Below are 18,427 nucleotides of genomic sequence, written 5' to 3' on the forward strand. Positions count from 1 at the left end.
AGTGGTTGAAATAGTAATAGTGCAGTTTTTCAAATGAAATGAGGAGGTAGGTAGAGGTAAAGATAGTAGAAAGTATAGCTAGGAATATTAGGTTGGTTGGGGTAGTTGAAGTAATCTTCACTGAGATTGATTATAAGAAGTGTTAATGGGTTGGGTTAAGATTTGTAAGAGGTGGAAGTAGATAAGGAGGGTGTAGAAAGGAGGGAATTAGTTCCTGTTAGGCAGTAGAAGAGGGATATGATAAAGTAGTCAAAGGAGTGGTATATTGTAATTGGTGAATGAGTAAGGGTGTGTCTAATTGGTTTAAATGGAAGGTAAGTGTGATTGGATGGAAGTGGAAGAGGAAGTGGCTGAAGAAGTATAAGTTTAGGATCACTGGGGGTGGGTGAGAATTGGGGGTAGGGTAGGGGAGCGGAGTGAGCCCATAGGGCGAACGGAGCGGGTAGACACAAAGAAGATGACAGCAGGACAGTGAGAGGAAACAATCAGTCAGGAGAAAGGTAAGTACAGAGGGAGCTAGGTAGGAAGCTTAAGTGATATTAAGTGTAAGTGTAAGGGAGCAGACAAGTATCAAGAACTGGCTGGAGGGTAGGACTGATAGTAAGTAGAGAAAGAGGAGAAGTGTTCTATTGAGATGTTATAGTAAGTGGGAAGGAGAGAGGGAAGAGATGTAATAGTTGGGTGAATACTGCCTAGTGGCCAATCATTGTAGTAATGGGGAGAGGAACCACTAAAACAGTTAAATAGATGAGCAGGCAGCTCAGATATATGGAAGAAAAAAGCCCGGAGTGAGGTAGGAAAAGGGGATTTACAACTATAAGGGTAGGGGGTAGGCTGCTGGGTATTCTGGCTGTAATCCTACACTAACACCAGGTAAGTCGTAGAGCAAATTCACAAGCTAATGCTCTTCCTTACCAAAAACCACCTCATCTCTCTAACCCAACATGGCTGCCATCCTGGCCATAGCACTATAACTGCTCTACTCTCATTCCTAGATATAGTCAACCATGCCCGCGACACTGGAAAAATAGTTTCAACAGTTCTACTAGATCTCTCCAAGGCTTTCGATACTGTCTCCCATACTCATCTCCTTAGCCACCTTGCTAACCTCAACCTCTCACACAGTACCCTATCCTGGTTCTCAAGTTACCTATCTGACAGCTCTCAAGCTATAAAATGGAGGAAAGGCACCTTAAACTTCCTTCCTACCCCCACTGGAGTTCCCCAAGTTTCCATTCTTGGCACTATGCTAGTTAACATCTTTATCAATGATTTCCACTCTGCCATCCCAAATACTAAAATCGTACAATACACCGATGACTCCACTTTAATCTGCTGTGCCACCAACCTCCCAGAACTTCTATTATGCACTCAAACTGCTTTCTCCACCACTGAGAACTGGATGCTCCAAAACCACCTATCTCTAAACGCTAACAAATCCAAAATACTACCCCCCCCCTCAACATCCTTCCCTCTTGACAAAAACTGTTTCCAAATTAGAAGCCATAACAATTCAACCATAGAAATTGTTCCCTATGCCAAACTACTTGGGGTCACTATAGATGAAAACCTAAAATTTGACACCCATATTCAACTAAACATCAAGAAAACATATCAAAAACTTGGCCTGCTATACAGAAACATCCACTATCTCTCTCCCTCTACTAGACAAACCCTCGCCACTACCTATCTTCTTCCCTCACTAATGTATGGTGCCCCTCTATTAACTAACTTATCTGCCTCCATCTCCTCCAAAATGGAAAGTTGTTATAATAAAATTTCAAAATTCGCCATCAGAGCCAAACACTCCTCCCACCATTGCTCTGCCCTTCACTCACTAAACTGGCTACAACTTCCCATCCTTCTAGACTACCTCCAACTTACCACTGCCCATAGGCTATTATTTAACCCCTCTAAATGTCCTGCACTATCCAACATCATACAACCATACACCCCTAACAGGCCACTTAGATCTGCTCACCTAAACCTAATCACTGTCCACACACCAAAGCGACCTGCCGGACAGCACCTTCTGTCCTTTTCCTTAGCCAAAAAATGGAATTCTCTCCCTCCTTCATTACGAATGACAGAAAACCCTGACAACTTCAAAGCCCAACTCCATTCCTACTTGTTCTCTAATTAGAAGTGCAACTGCACTCTCCCCGCAGAGCCTTCTACTCTCTACACTAATTGTATTTCCATACTCCTATTTCCAACAACTTTGCTCCATGGAGTTTACTTATTCTTTACTGTTGTCTTGTGTATATATGTAAATATTGCAAATAGTTTGCTTTCCCTTTTTCCCCCTCCCTAACATTTATGTTTGTTCTACCATTCTGCCATAACAAGACTCAGATTCTATGTAACCTTTTAACCAACCATGTCAATATATGACGCACATGCTATGTAACCACTGTACCTCATACTGTCTCTGTATTACAGTTTACATGTATCCATAAAACTTAATATTATCTGTTGTATCTTAATGTATCTGTATCTTTGAATGTTAATTTTATCTGCTGTATTTTAACGTTTACTATGTAATGTGGAGCTTCTCTCCCCGGGTCTCCACTGAAAATGGGCTCCTGAACCCAGTGGACCTCCCCGGTCATCAAACTGAAATAAATAAATAATAAATAATAAAATATGGACTGAAAATCTATCACGCAGAGAAGTTTCTTACACTGTTTTGTTTTTGGACCCACTATACTTGTTTAGTGGGTTGTTTTGAGACTTTGGGGATACCACAGAGATTACTTGTTTTTTTTTACAGTTGTTATTTCCTAACTGTGTTGTTAACTCTTAAACATGTCAGTATTATTAATTAGGAATTAAATTAAATATTTATATAGACTATAAAGCATTATTTGTATTTGCAGTGTGTAAATCAACTTTTTTCTAGACTTCAGGTCATTTAATCTTCTACAGGTATGGTCATTTTATGATCACAGATCCTAAAGAACAGGACACTCCTCTGTCTGTTTATTAATTGCTTATTTTTAAATGATACTTTTCACCAGCTAATGTTTTCCTTTTGATTTTTTGAAGTCATCAGTTATGGCTTCTGTGTAGGTAGATGGAATATAAATGCACTGTTTTTTTTCAGGATAGAGAATTATTTGCTTCTGAAGCTTGTAGATGAAATCATTTTAAGGATTGCAAAGAAAATTATCAGTGTTTCTGCAAAACCCTATATTTCAGCAATTTCTTAACAATTGTGTCAATTTCTACAACATCCTGTCTGCATAAAAACGTTTTCTAGTCCTCCTGCATAACACTATGGAAGCCAAGATGAAAGTAAGATTGTAAAGTTCTTTACTTAGTTAATTTATTCACCACTGTACTTCATATAATTGTTTTTGTTCATCTGTATCTAGTATCGTAATTAATGTTCTTGAAGATGTGAACAGCCTGTAGTAAGTATTAATGTTTTAATAATGTTCTAAAACATTTTTGAGTAAGGGTGGTTAAAGCTTTTCCTGGATGTTTGTATTTTTTTTTTGTATTAAAAAATAACATCTTAAAACAGTGCTTGAGGCATCACAATAAATGCATTCAGTCAATAATTAATAATTTTAAAGACAAACAAGCAAACTCAGATTTATAATATATAACATTAAGTATCCTGTTTTTTTTGCTTATTTTTTCGAGTTATTTATAGCACTTTGTCTACTGTATATTTTTCTAGCTAGTTTCACTGTGTGTGAGGTATTGACTGGGAATTGTACACTTTTATTAAGCATCTGTTGGGTTGTTTGATTATGATAACTTGTTTGCAGTTAAAAGCTTTCTCTAGAGGCTCCTTTAGCTGTTTAAAACTTTCATTTAAAGGCTCACTGCTGCTTTTCTGCTGTGAGAAACATTTCTGCAGTTTGTTTCTAAGTAGTGTGGATATTTGTAGCATTGTCCATATTCAGGCTTGTGTTTGGGCCTAGTGTTTGTGGAGGCTGTGTGTCTGAGCACACGTTCAGGGACATCTTGGTTTAGCCAAAGCCATCAGGCATTTCAGTGAGAGAGAATTGTTTAAGGTTATTGGCTGACTGAGGTCACCTGGACTACAGCTTAGACTAAGCACCTCATTGGTTCTTTTGAGCTTTTTTTTTAAAGTTGTCTCAGGTTTCAGCTTTCTGTTACCTAAGAAGTTAAGTTTGTGAGTGTTTCTGCCATTTCACACTGAGCTAATTGAAAGAAGGACACTGAGCAAACTCAGATCTATAATATATAACATTAAGTATCCTGTTTTTTTTGCTTATTTTTCAAGTTATTTATAGCACTTTGTCTACTGTATATTTTTCTAGCTAGTTTCACTGTGTGTGAGGTATTAGCTGGGAATTGTCCACTTTTATTAAGCATCTGTTGGGTTGTTTGATTCTGATAACTTGTTTGCAGTTAAAAGCTTTCTCTAGAGGCTCCTTTAGCTGTTAAAACTTTCGTTTAAATGCTCACTGCTGCTTTTCTGCTGTGAGAAACATTTCTGCAGTTTGTTTTCCACCCTCCCTCCCTATTGGTATGTTGTTCTTATAGTTGGTGGCTTTGCAGTTGCCTGCCCCTACTGTAAATTTGATCTGGGACCCTCCTCCCAGTCTAGTGTCATTACCTCATTCTACCTAATACAGGGAGAACATTTGAGAAGGCCAATCAGCTTAGTTTCTGCTCCTTCTTTCTCTCTTTCCACTTAAAGAAAAATAAAATTCTAAGCTTGTTTCCTACCTTTCCTGTGGGTAGTCTAGTCTAGATACAGATTTGCTGTGTCCAGGACTATTTGTGGGCTTCTAAGCCCCTAAGCTTTTCTGTGTTGGAGGGAAGCCTTCTAGCTTAATTTTGTTTCTTAGAACAAGCTAGTTTTTTAGTTTCAGTGCTCAAGTCTGTTTCTTTGAGCTCAACACTTGTTCAGAACTTATTGTAAGCACTAAATAAGCTACAGATTACTGCAGCACTCAGCTTTCCTCACTGTCTAGAGGAAAACAGTTTCTAGTACTTAACAAATAAGCACCTATCCAGGCATGTCTAAGGGCCAACTCCCGGTGTTTTCTCCTATCTACCTGATTAATCTGGGCATCTTGGGGCAATGCAGCAGTTGCCTCATGTACACAGACAACCCTCTCCTCCTACCACCCAACACTACAACCTGTGAGAGATGCACTTATATAGCCAAACTGGAAGCAAAGCTCTCTTCACCTAAGACTGGACTAGACAGTCAAGAGAAGAAGGTAAACACTTGCACCAAACCACACACAGCACATAGTCCCTCAAAACCTACACCACCAAAACACACTCATAGAAACACAAAACACACACCTACATTCGCGGAGGCTCTCAGTAAAAACCTGCCCAACCAACAGGGACCTCCAAAGCAGAAACACAAGCAACCTTCACCCCCCCCCCCAACACAACCCAAATGACACATAGCCCACAAACTCAGTGTGCCACTCAACCACAGCCCATAAGACATAACAACGTACCCAACACTCTAGTCATAGGTGACTCTATAGTCAGGCACACTGATGTTCCACTCACCAGGCTAAACAAGGAGAAAGTTACTGTCAGCTGCCTGTCGGGTGCCAGGATCCGCCACATAACACATGCACTCAGGTCACTCCACAACAAGTACAAATATGACTCTGTCATTGTCCATGTTGGTGTGAATGACCTAAGACGTACCTACCTGGATTACATGAAAAGGGACATGGAGGAGCTGTCCGATCTTGTAGCCCAGGCAGGTATGACCCTAGCCCTGAGTAGCATCCTGCCATCACCCAGAATGATACCACAGTACCAAGGACAAAATGATTGACTTCAACAATTGGCTAAGCTTCTGGTGTCATTCTAAGGGGATCCAGTATCTGTCTGCCTGGGATGACATGATCGACAAACCATGATGCTTTGCCAGAGATGGCCTGCATCTGTTGCTCCTGGGATTCTGGATACTGGCTAAGGCTCTAGCCACCCCACAGTGCCTTTTTTAGGCAAGGTTCAAATGACAAATTCACCACCATAACAGGTACAAGCAAGAAGAATCTGAGGGTATTGCTACGCAATGCTAGAAGTCTAAACCTCAAAATGCACTCACTTGAGGCACTTCTTAAAATGGAGAACATCGACATCTGTGCAGTGACAGAGACCTGGTTCAAGGCTCCAAAGAGTACCCCTGCATTACCAGGCTATAATTCATACCACACCTTTTGGCCACCTAACCCGGACCGAAACACTAAAGGTGGAGGTGTGTCCATATTCATTAAGGATATCCACACCTCCAGGCTAGTTGCTCAGAATAATGCATCAGAGATTATCCAAGTGCAACTAACTCTGGGCAAGACCACAATCCAAATCGTAGCTTGCTACAGACCCCCCACCATGCTCCAGGATTCCAACCCCTCATTTCTTGATACACTGAAAAATATTAGAGTACAACCTAACACCCTAATAACGGGTGATTTCAACTACCCTACCATTAACTGGGAAAACTACTCATGTACCAACTCTTGTGCTCAACGTTTTCTGGAATTCATAAATTCCAATGCCTTGGATCAACTTATCCACACCCCCACCAGGGGCAGCAATATCCTAGACCTGGTTATTACCAACATGGGCAACAGAGGTCAATTCCTCATTGGCCAGATCCGACCACAAGCTAATCACCCTAGACATCCACATCCCTCCCCCACCCCCCATTAGGGAAACCACAGTAAAACATTTCGCCAAAGCCAACTTCACGCTTCTTAAGACAGAAGTGGTAAACTTCACGACACCCATGCTGACAGACAATAGAGGTATGACTGCTGAATCCTACACAAATGCACTTTATAAGCACTTACACGAGTGCATGGATCGTGCAATCCCTAACAAAACCAAGATGCTATCCTCCAAAAAAAGGAAGCCACTCTGGTGGTCCCCTGCCATAAACAAACTCTACAACAGAAGAAAGAAACTGTTGCAAAAAAGAGTAAAATCCCATGATTTGAGAAACTTCCTGATCAGCCACAGTAAGAAGCTGAGATCCCTCATAAAATCCTCCAAAGCTAGTTACGAAAACAAAATCTCCACTGACTCTAAAGACAACCACAAAGCATTCTATAGCTATGTCAAGAATCTCAATGGCAACACTCAGATCTTCTGTAATCACGGCTGCACAGGTAAAAAACACACTATCCAAAGCCAAGAATACAGCATCCATGGGACCTAGCTGTGTTCTACATGAACTACAGAACGAACTGGCACCTCACCTAAGTACCATGTTCAATCATAGCCTCACCTCAGGTTATGTGCCCACTGAATGGCGCACAGCGATGGTTATCCCACTCCACAAGGGGGGAGCCACCACAGACCCCAGAAACTACCACCACCATTAGCCTAATGAGCCTGGTCTGCAAGGCTATGGAACATATCATCATGGAACTTATAAACAATGACATTGGTAATCTCCAAACTCAGGACCCCACCCAGTTTGGGTTTGTAAAAGGCAGATCATGTCTCCTAAACCTGATAGACTGCTTTGAAGCAGTCAACAAAGCCATAGATGAGGGTAAGGTGGTTCACATAGCCTATCTAGATCTCGCCAAGGCTTTCAACACCATCCCCCACTCTGGAATTATGGATAAACTCACTAAACTAGGTATAAATCCCTATGTCACAAGATGGGTTGCTAACTTGCTCACTGACAGAACCCACACTGTGAAAGTAACAGACTCCAAATCCAACTTCAGACCAGTGACAAGTGGAGTACCACAGGGTTCAGTCCTGGGTCCTCTCCTGATGGTATCTACTTCTCTGAAGTACAGGTTAACACAGAAGGTCTTTGGCTAATGAAGTTCACAGATGACTGCAAACTAGGAGCCATAATCAAAACTCCAAAAGATGTTGGCATCCTACAAAAGGGCTTCGCTGAGACAGATGCCTGGTGTCAAAGCCATGGCCTCAAGCTCAGTGCCAACAAGTGCATTGTCACCCCTTTTGGTAAAAACTTTTTACCCATGAACAACCACATAGGTGGTAGTCTACTTAACACCGAAAGTGTGATAAGAGATCTTGGGACACAGGTGGACAGTAGTCTCTCCTTTGATAATCACATCGCCACAGTAGTCAGGAAATCCTTCAATGTGGCACACCTCATCACAAAAGGTTTCTCATCCAGGAAAAAAGAGGTCGTTGTTCCCCTCTACTCGTCACTTATTAGACACACTATAGAGTACAATGCCCCTTTTGGTATGTACTTGACAAGACATCTACAACAACTGGAAAGGCCACAGAAATACCTCACAAAGAGGATTACCGGCCTCAAACAGATGCCCTACGCAGACCGTCTCAAAAAACTGCAGCTTTACTCCGTCGCATATCGCCTACTCAGAGGCGATCTCTGCCTAATACACAAAGCTATGTCAAATCCAGAGCTTTTAGACATGCTCCACCTAAAGAAATCCCAATCCCTACGAGCTACACGCTCTAGGGACCTAAACCTTGTCACCACAATAAACAGAACATGCTGGGGGGATAGAATCCTGTCCCAGAGACTTCCCATACTCTGGAACAAACATCCTATCTATATCAAACAAAGCTCCTCATTAGCACTCTTCAAGAAAAATCTTGATGATGGGATGAGAGATAGGAAATTCACCCCTGGGATCACTTCTGTGGCTCTGCTTGACAGTGGCACAGGAAAATAATTTTCTTGGGTGACGAAAGCCAGGGTACCTTTTGGCTAGGCTTATATAGGCCCTAGGGCCAATAGCCTAGTACCTACCTATGAACCTATGAAACTATAATCCAATGACCTGTGCACAAATGTAGTATTCACACAGCTGACAAACTAAGCCTACAGGGGATCTAGAAAGAAATCGAGTACAGATGACAGAAACCAAAGACCAATTCTGGTATGTTTGTTTGTTTTATTCATTTGTTTTGTTTAATAACTGAGTACGTTGATGTAAGTTCTTTGGGCTTAGAAATGGTGAGTGAATTCACAGAAATGCTTATAAACTCTTGGGGATTCATATAAGGATGCAGAAGTGTATAATATCAGTAGATAGAGTAAGTGAAATACTGGATGGTCTAACTGATCATTAAATGTTGTTATTGTCCATTTCTTTAATTGTTTTCAAAATGCATTTCAAAACCATGGTTTGGCAGTGGTTGTAATTTGCTGTATTCATCTTTAGTGTGGGATTTTGTATTGAGATGCAGACCTTTGAATAAATATGATACTAAAATTGCATACTGCAGATTTAGTCAGTTTAGCTGAAAGCATAAATATGTTAGTCCATTTAGCTGAAAGCCCAGATACTTTATTGTGGAACCAAAGCCTTCCATGTCTATTCATTCAGACATCATACTTTTAACCCCAAACCCACTCTCAAGTTTTTGTGTAATGGTGTAAAGGAGAAATTGCACTTGGCTGTGACCCCCCCCCCCCCCATCCCCCAAACAGCCACATTGTTAATATGGCTTTTTTGGCTAAAAAGCTGAATCTGTTCAGACAACTGCCATACAAAGTAATACTATTTATTCATCATGATAAAACTGTCATATCATACTGCTGTAGTAGAAATAGCAAAGTGACAGTCACCAGGTGATATACAGCATGCATTTTTGCACCTCCAGTAAGACAATTTGTTACTGAGACAGTTTCTGAAGTTATCCTTAGTTAAATCAAAAAATAGCTTTTGTCGTACTTTTTTAAATGAGGGATTAATTTATAATTACTGATGTAATATGTGATGCATGTAAAAGTTTGTGAGTAACTGTGGTATTTAGGCCCTGCATTTAAGTTTGCACGTTGTGCAGCACCACGCACTGCCGCACAATTGTGATCCAAAGCCGAACAGTTAAATTCAACATCCCATTGGATACCACCGTAGCATAGTAGTGTAGCCCTCATCATTAGTGCTGTCCCAGTCAATGAAATGCTGCTAGTGAGCTGTAACCTATTAACCAGCAAAAAAAAAAAAAGAAAGAAAACCCCAAGCAAAAATATCCAACCACTGATCTCCTCCGTGAACGATTCTGAAAAGCCAACCCTAGTGACAACAGTTTTCAACTAGCATTATGGTCAGTTGGACTACCCTTGTTTCTCCTGCCAACCTTGTTGACCAGGGTCTCTTGAGGCAGTATAGCAATTGCCTCATGTACACTAACAACCCTCTATTAATAACTCACTCTAATGCAGAGTGAGAGATGCATCTACACCAAGAATCTTGAATCCATGCTGTCTCGCACTCAAAACAGTAACATGGAAGAGGTTGTCAAGCCATAGTACCAGTAATACACATAGAACGCATCAAACACAAAAATCAACATATGCGGAGGTTCTCTCAAAAACTTACTGAAATACCAGAGACCTCCAAAACACAAGACAGCTACAACTAACACAGTCTCCACAGCACCCATGACAAATAGCAACACTAGTGTCTTACCCACCAAGCCCATAAGGTGAAACACTCAAAACCCCAATTTTCTTGTCATTGGAGACTCAATAGTGAGACACACAGATGTCCCACTCACCAGGTAGGACAAGGCGAAAGTTACAGTCAGCTGTTTGTCACAGTATAAATAAAAAATGATTGATTTCAATAATTAGCTTAGTTTTTGGTGTCATGCAAAGGGGATCCAGTTCCTGTCAGCCTGGGAAGCTATGGTCAACCAACTTCGCTGTTTTTGCCAGAGATTGTTTGCACCTGGCATCTCTAGGCTTTCAACTGCTGGCAAAAGCTCTTGCCTCCGCAAGACTGCCTTTTTTTTTGGGCAAAGAATTGAAAACATTACCAATGTGAAATAAGTCAACAAGAACTAAATAAAGATCATGCTTTTAAAAGCTAGGGGGCCTAAACCAAAAACTGCACTCCCTGGAAGCACTTCTGTCACTAGAAGATGTAGATACTGTGCAGTCACAGAAACCTGGTTTTAGGCCTCAGAGGGTACCCTGGCGTTGCAAGGCTATAATGCCTTCCACACCTTTAGACCACAAAATGAACATGTGAAAGCCAAAGAGGCGCTGTTTCTATCTATATTACAGATAAATTTACCTCCTGTCTAGTTAGGCTGGACAACTCCATGGAGTTGCTCCTTGTCCAGGTTATGGTGGGTAAGACCCCCATTCAAGTCATAGCCAGCTATAGATCCCCTTACATAGGTCACAACACCCACAAAGCCTACTTACCCGCACTGGAAACAATCCAAATTTTGCTGAACACTCTGGTTATAGGGTACTTTTATTATCCCGCCATCAACTGGGAAAACTATGCTAGCCCCAACTCACTAGCACAAAGTTTCTTGACTTTGTTAATTCAAATGCCCTGGAACAAATTGTTCATACCCTGACAAGAGGAATAAATATTCTAGATCTAGTCCTCACTAACATATCAAACAGCTACACTGCCACAACTGTTGGACACTCATTAGTTAAATCTGATCACCAGACAGTCACTTTCGAGCTGGCATTAACACCAGAACTAACAAAGGGTGAAATCAGACTAAAAAACTTCACCAAGGCAAACTATGCCCTCCTCAAGTGAAGGTATAAATGACTTCCAAGCCCCACCTCAAGCTGGAAGTGGTACTACACTGAAGCCGACACTAAAGCCCTATACAATCACTTGCATAAGTGTATAAACTCAACTGTACGAGAATGAATCAAAGCAAAAACCCCAAATAAAAACAAACTGCTATGGTGGACATCCAAGCATCAACAAACTTTACAATAAATGCAAAATGTTGCTGTCCAAGAAAACAAAAACAAGGCCCCAACAATGTAAAAGCACCCTCCTCAGCCTCAACAGGCAAATAAGACAACTTGTCAAAACCTCTAAAGGCTCCTTTGAGAGAAACTTAGCAAGTACAGCCAAGGATAACCACAATGCCTTTTACAGCTACGTACATAGCCTAAAGGGCAGGACCCAAGCATGTGCAGAACTAGTGACCAACAGTATCACACACATTCTTGCCACAGAGATAGCAAACCTGATAGCGGATAGGCTTGGCAAAAATTTCACTCCCTTATTCCCTCCTAACTTATCACAACCTCCCCCACCCTACATATCTGAAGAATAGGTCCTCAAAGCCTTGTCCAAGGCAAAAAACACAGCCTCTGTTGGACCAGATGACATCCCAGGCTGTCTTCTAAACAGGCTAAAACATGAATGAAGATCACCATTAAATACCCTTTTCAATCATAGCCTAACCACAGGCTTTTTCCTGTGGAATGGAAAACAACAATAGCCATTTCCCTCCACAAAGGTGGCCTAGCAACAGGCCCAGGGAATTACAGATGCATAAGCCTGACCAGCTTCATCTGTAAGGCCATGGAACGTATTGTTATGGACCTAATAAATAAAGACATAGGCGACCTCCAAGTCCTAGATCTAACCAAATTCGGCTTCGTCAAGGGTAGATCCTGTCTGTTAAATCTCGTGGACTTCTTTGAAAATGTGACCAGGGCTATTGATGACAGCACATCTGTGCACACAGCATACATCAACTTGGCAAAGGCTTTTGACACATTCACACATACAGGCATTACTGATAAACTTAGCAAACTGAATGTAAACCACTTTGCTGGAAGACAGGTTTACCAACTGACTCACAAACTGGAAACACATTATCAAAGTGGCTGACTTTACATCAACCAGCAGTCCTGTTACCAGTGGGATGATTAAGGGGTCAGTGCTGGGCCCGTTACTGTTTGGTATATACTTCTCAGAAGTTCAGGTCAAAACTAAGGGGTTGTGGCTGACCAAGTCTACAGATGACTGCATACTAGATGCAATCACTGAATCCCCAAATGATGTCAGTATACTCCAGGAGGGTCTCACACAGACCAATGACTTGTGTATTAGTCACGGTCTTAAACTGAATGCAAAGAAATACATCATCATTCCCATCGACACAAACAATATCCATTCACACTATCAAATCAATAACAATACCCTAAGCAACCACGACGTGGTAAGGGACCTGGGGTCATAAGTTGACTGCAACCTCAACTTCGTCCACCATGTGTCTACTGTATGAAGGAAGGCTTTCTATGTAGCACACTTGATTAGTAAAGGCATCACCTCGAGAGCAAAAGAGGTTATAACCCCTCTATATTTCGCACTAATCTGGCCTATAACTGAGTATAACGCCGCATTTGGCATGTACCGTACAAAGCACCTGCAGCAATGGGAGAGACCTCAAAGGTTTTAACAAAGATCATCAAGGGGCTCCAGTGTATTACACAGACCACCTAAAGTCCCTGTCACTATATTGTGTGTCATATAGACTTCTTAGGGGAGATTTGTGCTTGGCCTACAGAGCAACCCAAGACCCAAAGCTAATGAACTTGCAGCATATCAGCAAATCAAATGGGACTAGGGTACCCAGTCCAGGACCCTAAATATGACCTGCAACTTAAATAGGGCATGCTGGAGGGACAGATTTATCTCCCAGCGAATCCCTTGTCTTTAGAACAGGCTACGAATTCATGTGAAACAGAGCACCTCACGACACTGTTCAAGAGGAACCTGGACGAGTGGATGGGGCACCGTAAATTCTTAACCAGGGATAGTACCCACAACCCTCCTGGACATGGGCAGTCATCATTAAATGCAATCTTGGGTATTGACTAGCATTTTCATGGTATTACATTGGGATGAAATGGCTAGGCTTAAAATAATCTCGGGGCCAACAGCCTAGTAATCTCCTATAATCCTATGACTACTGAGATCCAGCATTTTACTTGCCTTATGAGAGGACTAAAATCCTCAAAATTCTTTTCACTTCATACAGATAAAATATTTTACTTAACAAATCACTGACAATTTATCTACTTTTATTTATTTATTTAGTTATGTTTCTGTCTATCTATCTGGATAGTGCACTGCTCTCAGTGGACCATTTGCAAGCACAGCCTGGGTGAATAAGATAACATAAGAAATTAATAAACATATTTACAGATAAAAGGGTATCTTATAAAACATTTACATATTTACAAATGTAAACATTTTCTACCACATTTAGTTTAAGAAGCGGTTTACAAAGTCAAATATTGAAGGAAAAATTGAATTAGGCATAGCAGAGCTTTTTTGAAAAGATGCAGCCATAATGACTGATGGCCTATGCTTCAGGATTAGCAGCATATCTTTTTATAGAGAGGTAGGAAGACATTAGAAGAGGCAAGTGAGACTAGGTTCATAGGTGTGTACTAGGCTAATGGCCCTGGGGCCTTTACAAGCCTAGGGCATAGAAGTGCTGTGGCATTGTGCCACCCGTCATTAGTTCCCAGTGCCTCTATCAAGTAGAGCCACTGGAGTGATCCCCAGGGTGAACTTTCTATTTCCCATCCACTCATCAAGATTTCGCTTGAAGAGAGCCAGTGAGGTGCTCTGCTTGACATGTATGGAAAGTCTATACCAGAGCATGGGTAGTCTCTGGGTTATGAACCTGTCCCTCCAGCATGTTCTGTTAATTGTGGTAATGAGGTTGAGGTCTCTGGAGCTCGTGGTACAGAGGGATTGGGATTTCTTTAGATGTAGCATTTCTAACAGTTTCAGAAAGGGGTATTATTGGGGGAATGGCATAGAAATGAAAAGAGAGTCCCACAGGCCTGCAAAGAGAAGAGGGAAGTAGGATGAATGGCAGACGATAAGTGAGGGATGACAAGATGAAATAAGAATAAAGGGTTTGAGAGAGCTGCAGGGTTCATGTAACAGTGTTTATATCTTTCGATATTCTACCTAAGTCCACCAAGGCCCAACCACTAATGAGTGATATTTGATAGCATAATCTTATGTACATTAATTCCTAACTTCAGATTCTGCAAAGTATATCACAATTCTTGAATATACAGAGTGTTAATGACGCAATAATGCTATTATTTTTTAGAAGTAACTACCCCATTTTGATGTTTAAGGAAATGTAAAAAAGAAATCACATTTTGTGGGTAAATAATGGCTGATTTCCTAGTGTTGGGCTGTAAAAGTATTTAGAAATTAAGTGAATAACTTAGAGAAAATGCAAAAGGAATTAGCTGATGGCAGCCAGCAGCAGGGTCCTAATACATTACAGGAAATTTGTGAATTCACAGACTTGCATAATGCAGTATAATGCTGATAACATTTATCCTGTGTGGGTGAGAAGATGAGCTGAAGTGGAGACCAAGTATAACAGAAGCTGATCTAAAGAGGATAAAACTGAGGCATGTGTCATTCACTCCCATAGTGTTGCAATATTGGTTATGCATGTTTGACAAATATATTTAGAAAATTGTCTTATGAAAATTAATATTCCATGTGGCTGAGCTATGTATCACAGTGTTCACATGATTTCTTACCATAACATGGCTGATAAGAGTCAGATCTTTAAATGGACTGGGCTTTATCCATTATAAGCAGCTCTGTGTTTTTCCCACCTTGATCACTCGGAACATTTGTATCCATAAGGCCATTTTCTAATATCCCATAACTCTTGTCAAAAAATTAATAAAAAACAGTAAGTAAAACATGACTGGAAGTCAAAATGACCAATAATCCTTCCAAGTTTCCTAACCCCTTTCTTATCAAATCAGTATGTACCTCACCTTGAACAAATGCAGTGAAAAAGCTGATGAGAGTCATGTTCTTGACACAGCTCCATCACCACCCACGTACTGAATGCTAATCTGTATTTTAATCATTTTCTCATCTGTGAGTACCAGAGTGTTCACAAATTGCTAGATCATAGCAATGTCTCAGTGTAATGCATGTGGATATTGGTGGCTTCATAAAGCAACATCAAATTAAAAATAAAAAAGCAGCTTAAAGGCCATAAAAAATGCAAAATAACCCCAAATGTACCAAAAACTTGCATCAGTATTCATGAGTTTGAAGAAAAAATCTTTATTAACAAAATAATAGAAAGGATACAACAGGTGTTTTAGCAGAACTGTGTTCTTCATCAAGTGAAACAACAAAGAACATTGTATAACATCCCTGTATAAATAATACCTTCAATTATTAATTCCTTCTCATTATCATATGACTACTGCAGAATGAGAGCTAATAACAGATATAAGTCAAGTTTACACCAAGTCCTGCTTAAAATGTAACTTATTTATGTACGGTTTGTTAACCAGGCAGGTGGGACGGTCAAAAACCATTTAAGTTCATAAGTATGAGGCAATTAGTCTACAGATCAGTACAAGCCTAACAAAAAAAAATTCAAAGTTTCCCTCCATCCTCAAGTAGGCAAGACAAGATAGACTAGGGTAAAAATTAAGGCTGCGCATCAAGTTATTTAAGTTTACCCTGAAAGTGACAAGGGTATTATTGTGTCTGACAAGTAGTGGAAGTGTGTTCCAGAGGTGAGGGGTACATTGGGATAGGAATCTATCAAGTCAGTGTGTCTTAGTTATCTTTTAATGAAGGTTTAGTTACTTTAACCAGGTATTTGAGGTAGAATTTGTTATGTGACTTAAGTGGAGGTCATAGAGGGTTAGATTTTTCATGACTCGAAATGTTATAGAAATTTCTATTGTAAAGACTAAGTAAAACGGGGGGCTGCCAGTCGCTTTTGATAACTAAAGTTTTTGAGGCCACTGATCTTTAGTTATGAATCTATGAGGTCTCTCAATCCATCTTGAACTCCCTTTTTGACATTTTTTTGTACACAGGGTCAGGATGTTAAATCAACAGTAACCATCATCTAGAGCCAATGTTAACACCCCTGTGAAGCAAGACCTGCCATGGTTATATTTTGTCACACACACACACACACACACACACATGCACTTATGGCAAATCTACAGTCTTCATTCCACCTACAGCATGTCTATGGAATAAAAGGAAACCAGAGTACCAGGAGAGACCCAACATGAGCAAGTAGGGCATGCAAAGCCCACACAACACCCCAGTCAAGAACTGAACCAGAAAACATCTTACTGAGAGGCAACAATGCTATCATGCTTCTGTGCCACTGAGGTCTGTCAAGCTTAATTAATTTTTTGAAAAAATACATGCCAAAAGGTGCATTAGATTCAGTAATGGGTCTGATTAGATATAAGTAAATTAGTCTTCAGTCACAACCCAAGTCAAATGTTTCTGGAAAACTGAAGTTTGTAGCGCATAGATTTACTTATTTCAGAACTGGTGGTCTTCATTTTATTATATTCCATGTTACGACATAAATACCTTAAATGTGTCTTCAGTAGATAGTTTTATACCTTATCTTTGACATCTTATTTGTTAACAACAAAAACTATTTATTGATATTTTTTACAGACTGAGCAGCTTTCTTGTATCCAGTAATAAAATAAGGCAGTAAGCAAGCAATAATACCCAAAAGGGTAGGCATTATGGAGAAATTGCAGCACTGGACCTCCTCACCCCTGGGAGTTCTGTTATTTTCCTGCAATACCTGCCCGGTCAGGTGTTATTGCACTTACGAAATGGGGTGTCTGTTAAACTGTTCTATATCTGTTTTATTAGTATATACATGCGCTATGTTTTGATATAAATAGTTCCTTCACCTAATGTTTAAAGTTGTTTTAGGATATGTACTTGTAGGAACTATTTTACATCCAAAATAGAAGCTATATAAGTGTGTGTGCAAACGCACAAAGTTTTGCGTGTATGCATGTGTGTGCATATTTTTTATATATATATATATATATATATATATATATATATATATATATATATATATATATATATATATATATATATATATATATATATATATATATATATATATATATATAAAATCCATTTAATCTAATCTCACTTAACCAAGATGACAACAACAAGATCTTACTTTAACGAACATTCGTATCATCAGAATTTTAATCCGGGAAAGGAGACAGCTGGCCAACATTAAAAAACAAACACACCAAAGCATGTTAAACCCACCAGAGTTGGGGGCTTCACCCATACACTTCCCAATGTGTGGGGGTTGCTCCCCCACACTAGAGTGGGGAAAAGGGCAAATGTCCACATGTTACCCAACTGCCTCCTTTCCTGGATTAAAATTCTGGTGATGTCAACATTTATTAAAGTAAGGTTTTGGTGTTGTCATTTTGGTTAAGTAAGATTCGATTAAATGAATTTTATGTCTTCTCCAGTAGGCCTATGTATGTGTATATACATGTATGCATAGGTTTACTATGACAATGTCGAGTGCACAGTCAGCAAAACCAGAAATGGTGAAGCCCATGTGGTTGATTTCCATATCGTTGATCTGCAATACTGCGAGTGTGCAGTTAGTGAATGCTACTGTGCATTCCAAATATATCATCGGAGTTAAGACTACAGATCGCGGTACAGTGAGGATCAGGAAATTACCCTCTTCCCCACTGTATTGCAACCTTGGAGTTGGAATATATTATTTGCAGGGGGTACGGGGAGTTCAGGGGGCTTGCCCCCCTGCAAAAACATTTCATTCCATGATATGCAGTAGTGATGTACAAAACAGAATGTCAAAAGTGTGA

At 40.2% G+C, this 18,427-nt stretch overlaps 1 protein-coding gene across 1 annotated transcript in view; it reads right to left on the reverse strand.

Moving 5' to 3' along the window:
- The window catches only part of HTR7 (5-hydroxytryptamine receptor 7), a 1,148,878-nt gene that overhangs the window by 643,869 nt on the left and 486,582 nt on the right, over positions 1 to 18,427 (reverse strand). The gene's annotated exons all lie outside the window — the stretch shown is intronic.

The sequence above is a fragment of the Protopterus annectens genome, chromosome 14.part0, assembly GCF_019279795.1.
Source record: "Protopterus annectens isolate FY-2018-M chromosome 14.part0, PAN1.0, whole genome shotgun sequence".
Lineage (NCBI taxonomy): Eukaryota > Metazoa > Chordata > Ceratodontiformes > Protopteridae > Protopterus > Protopterus annectens.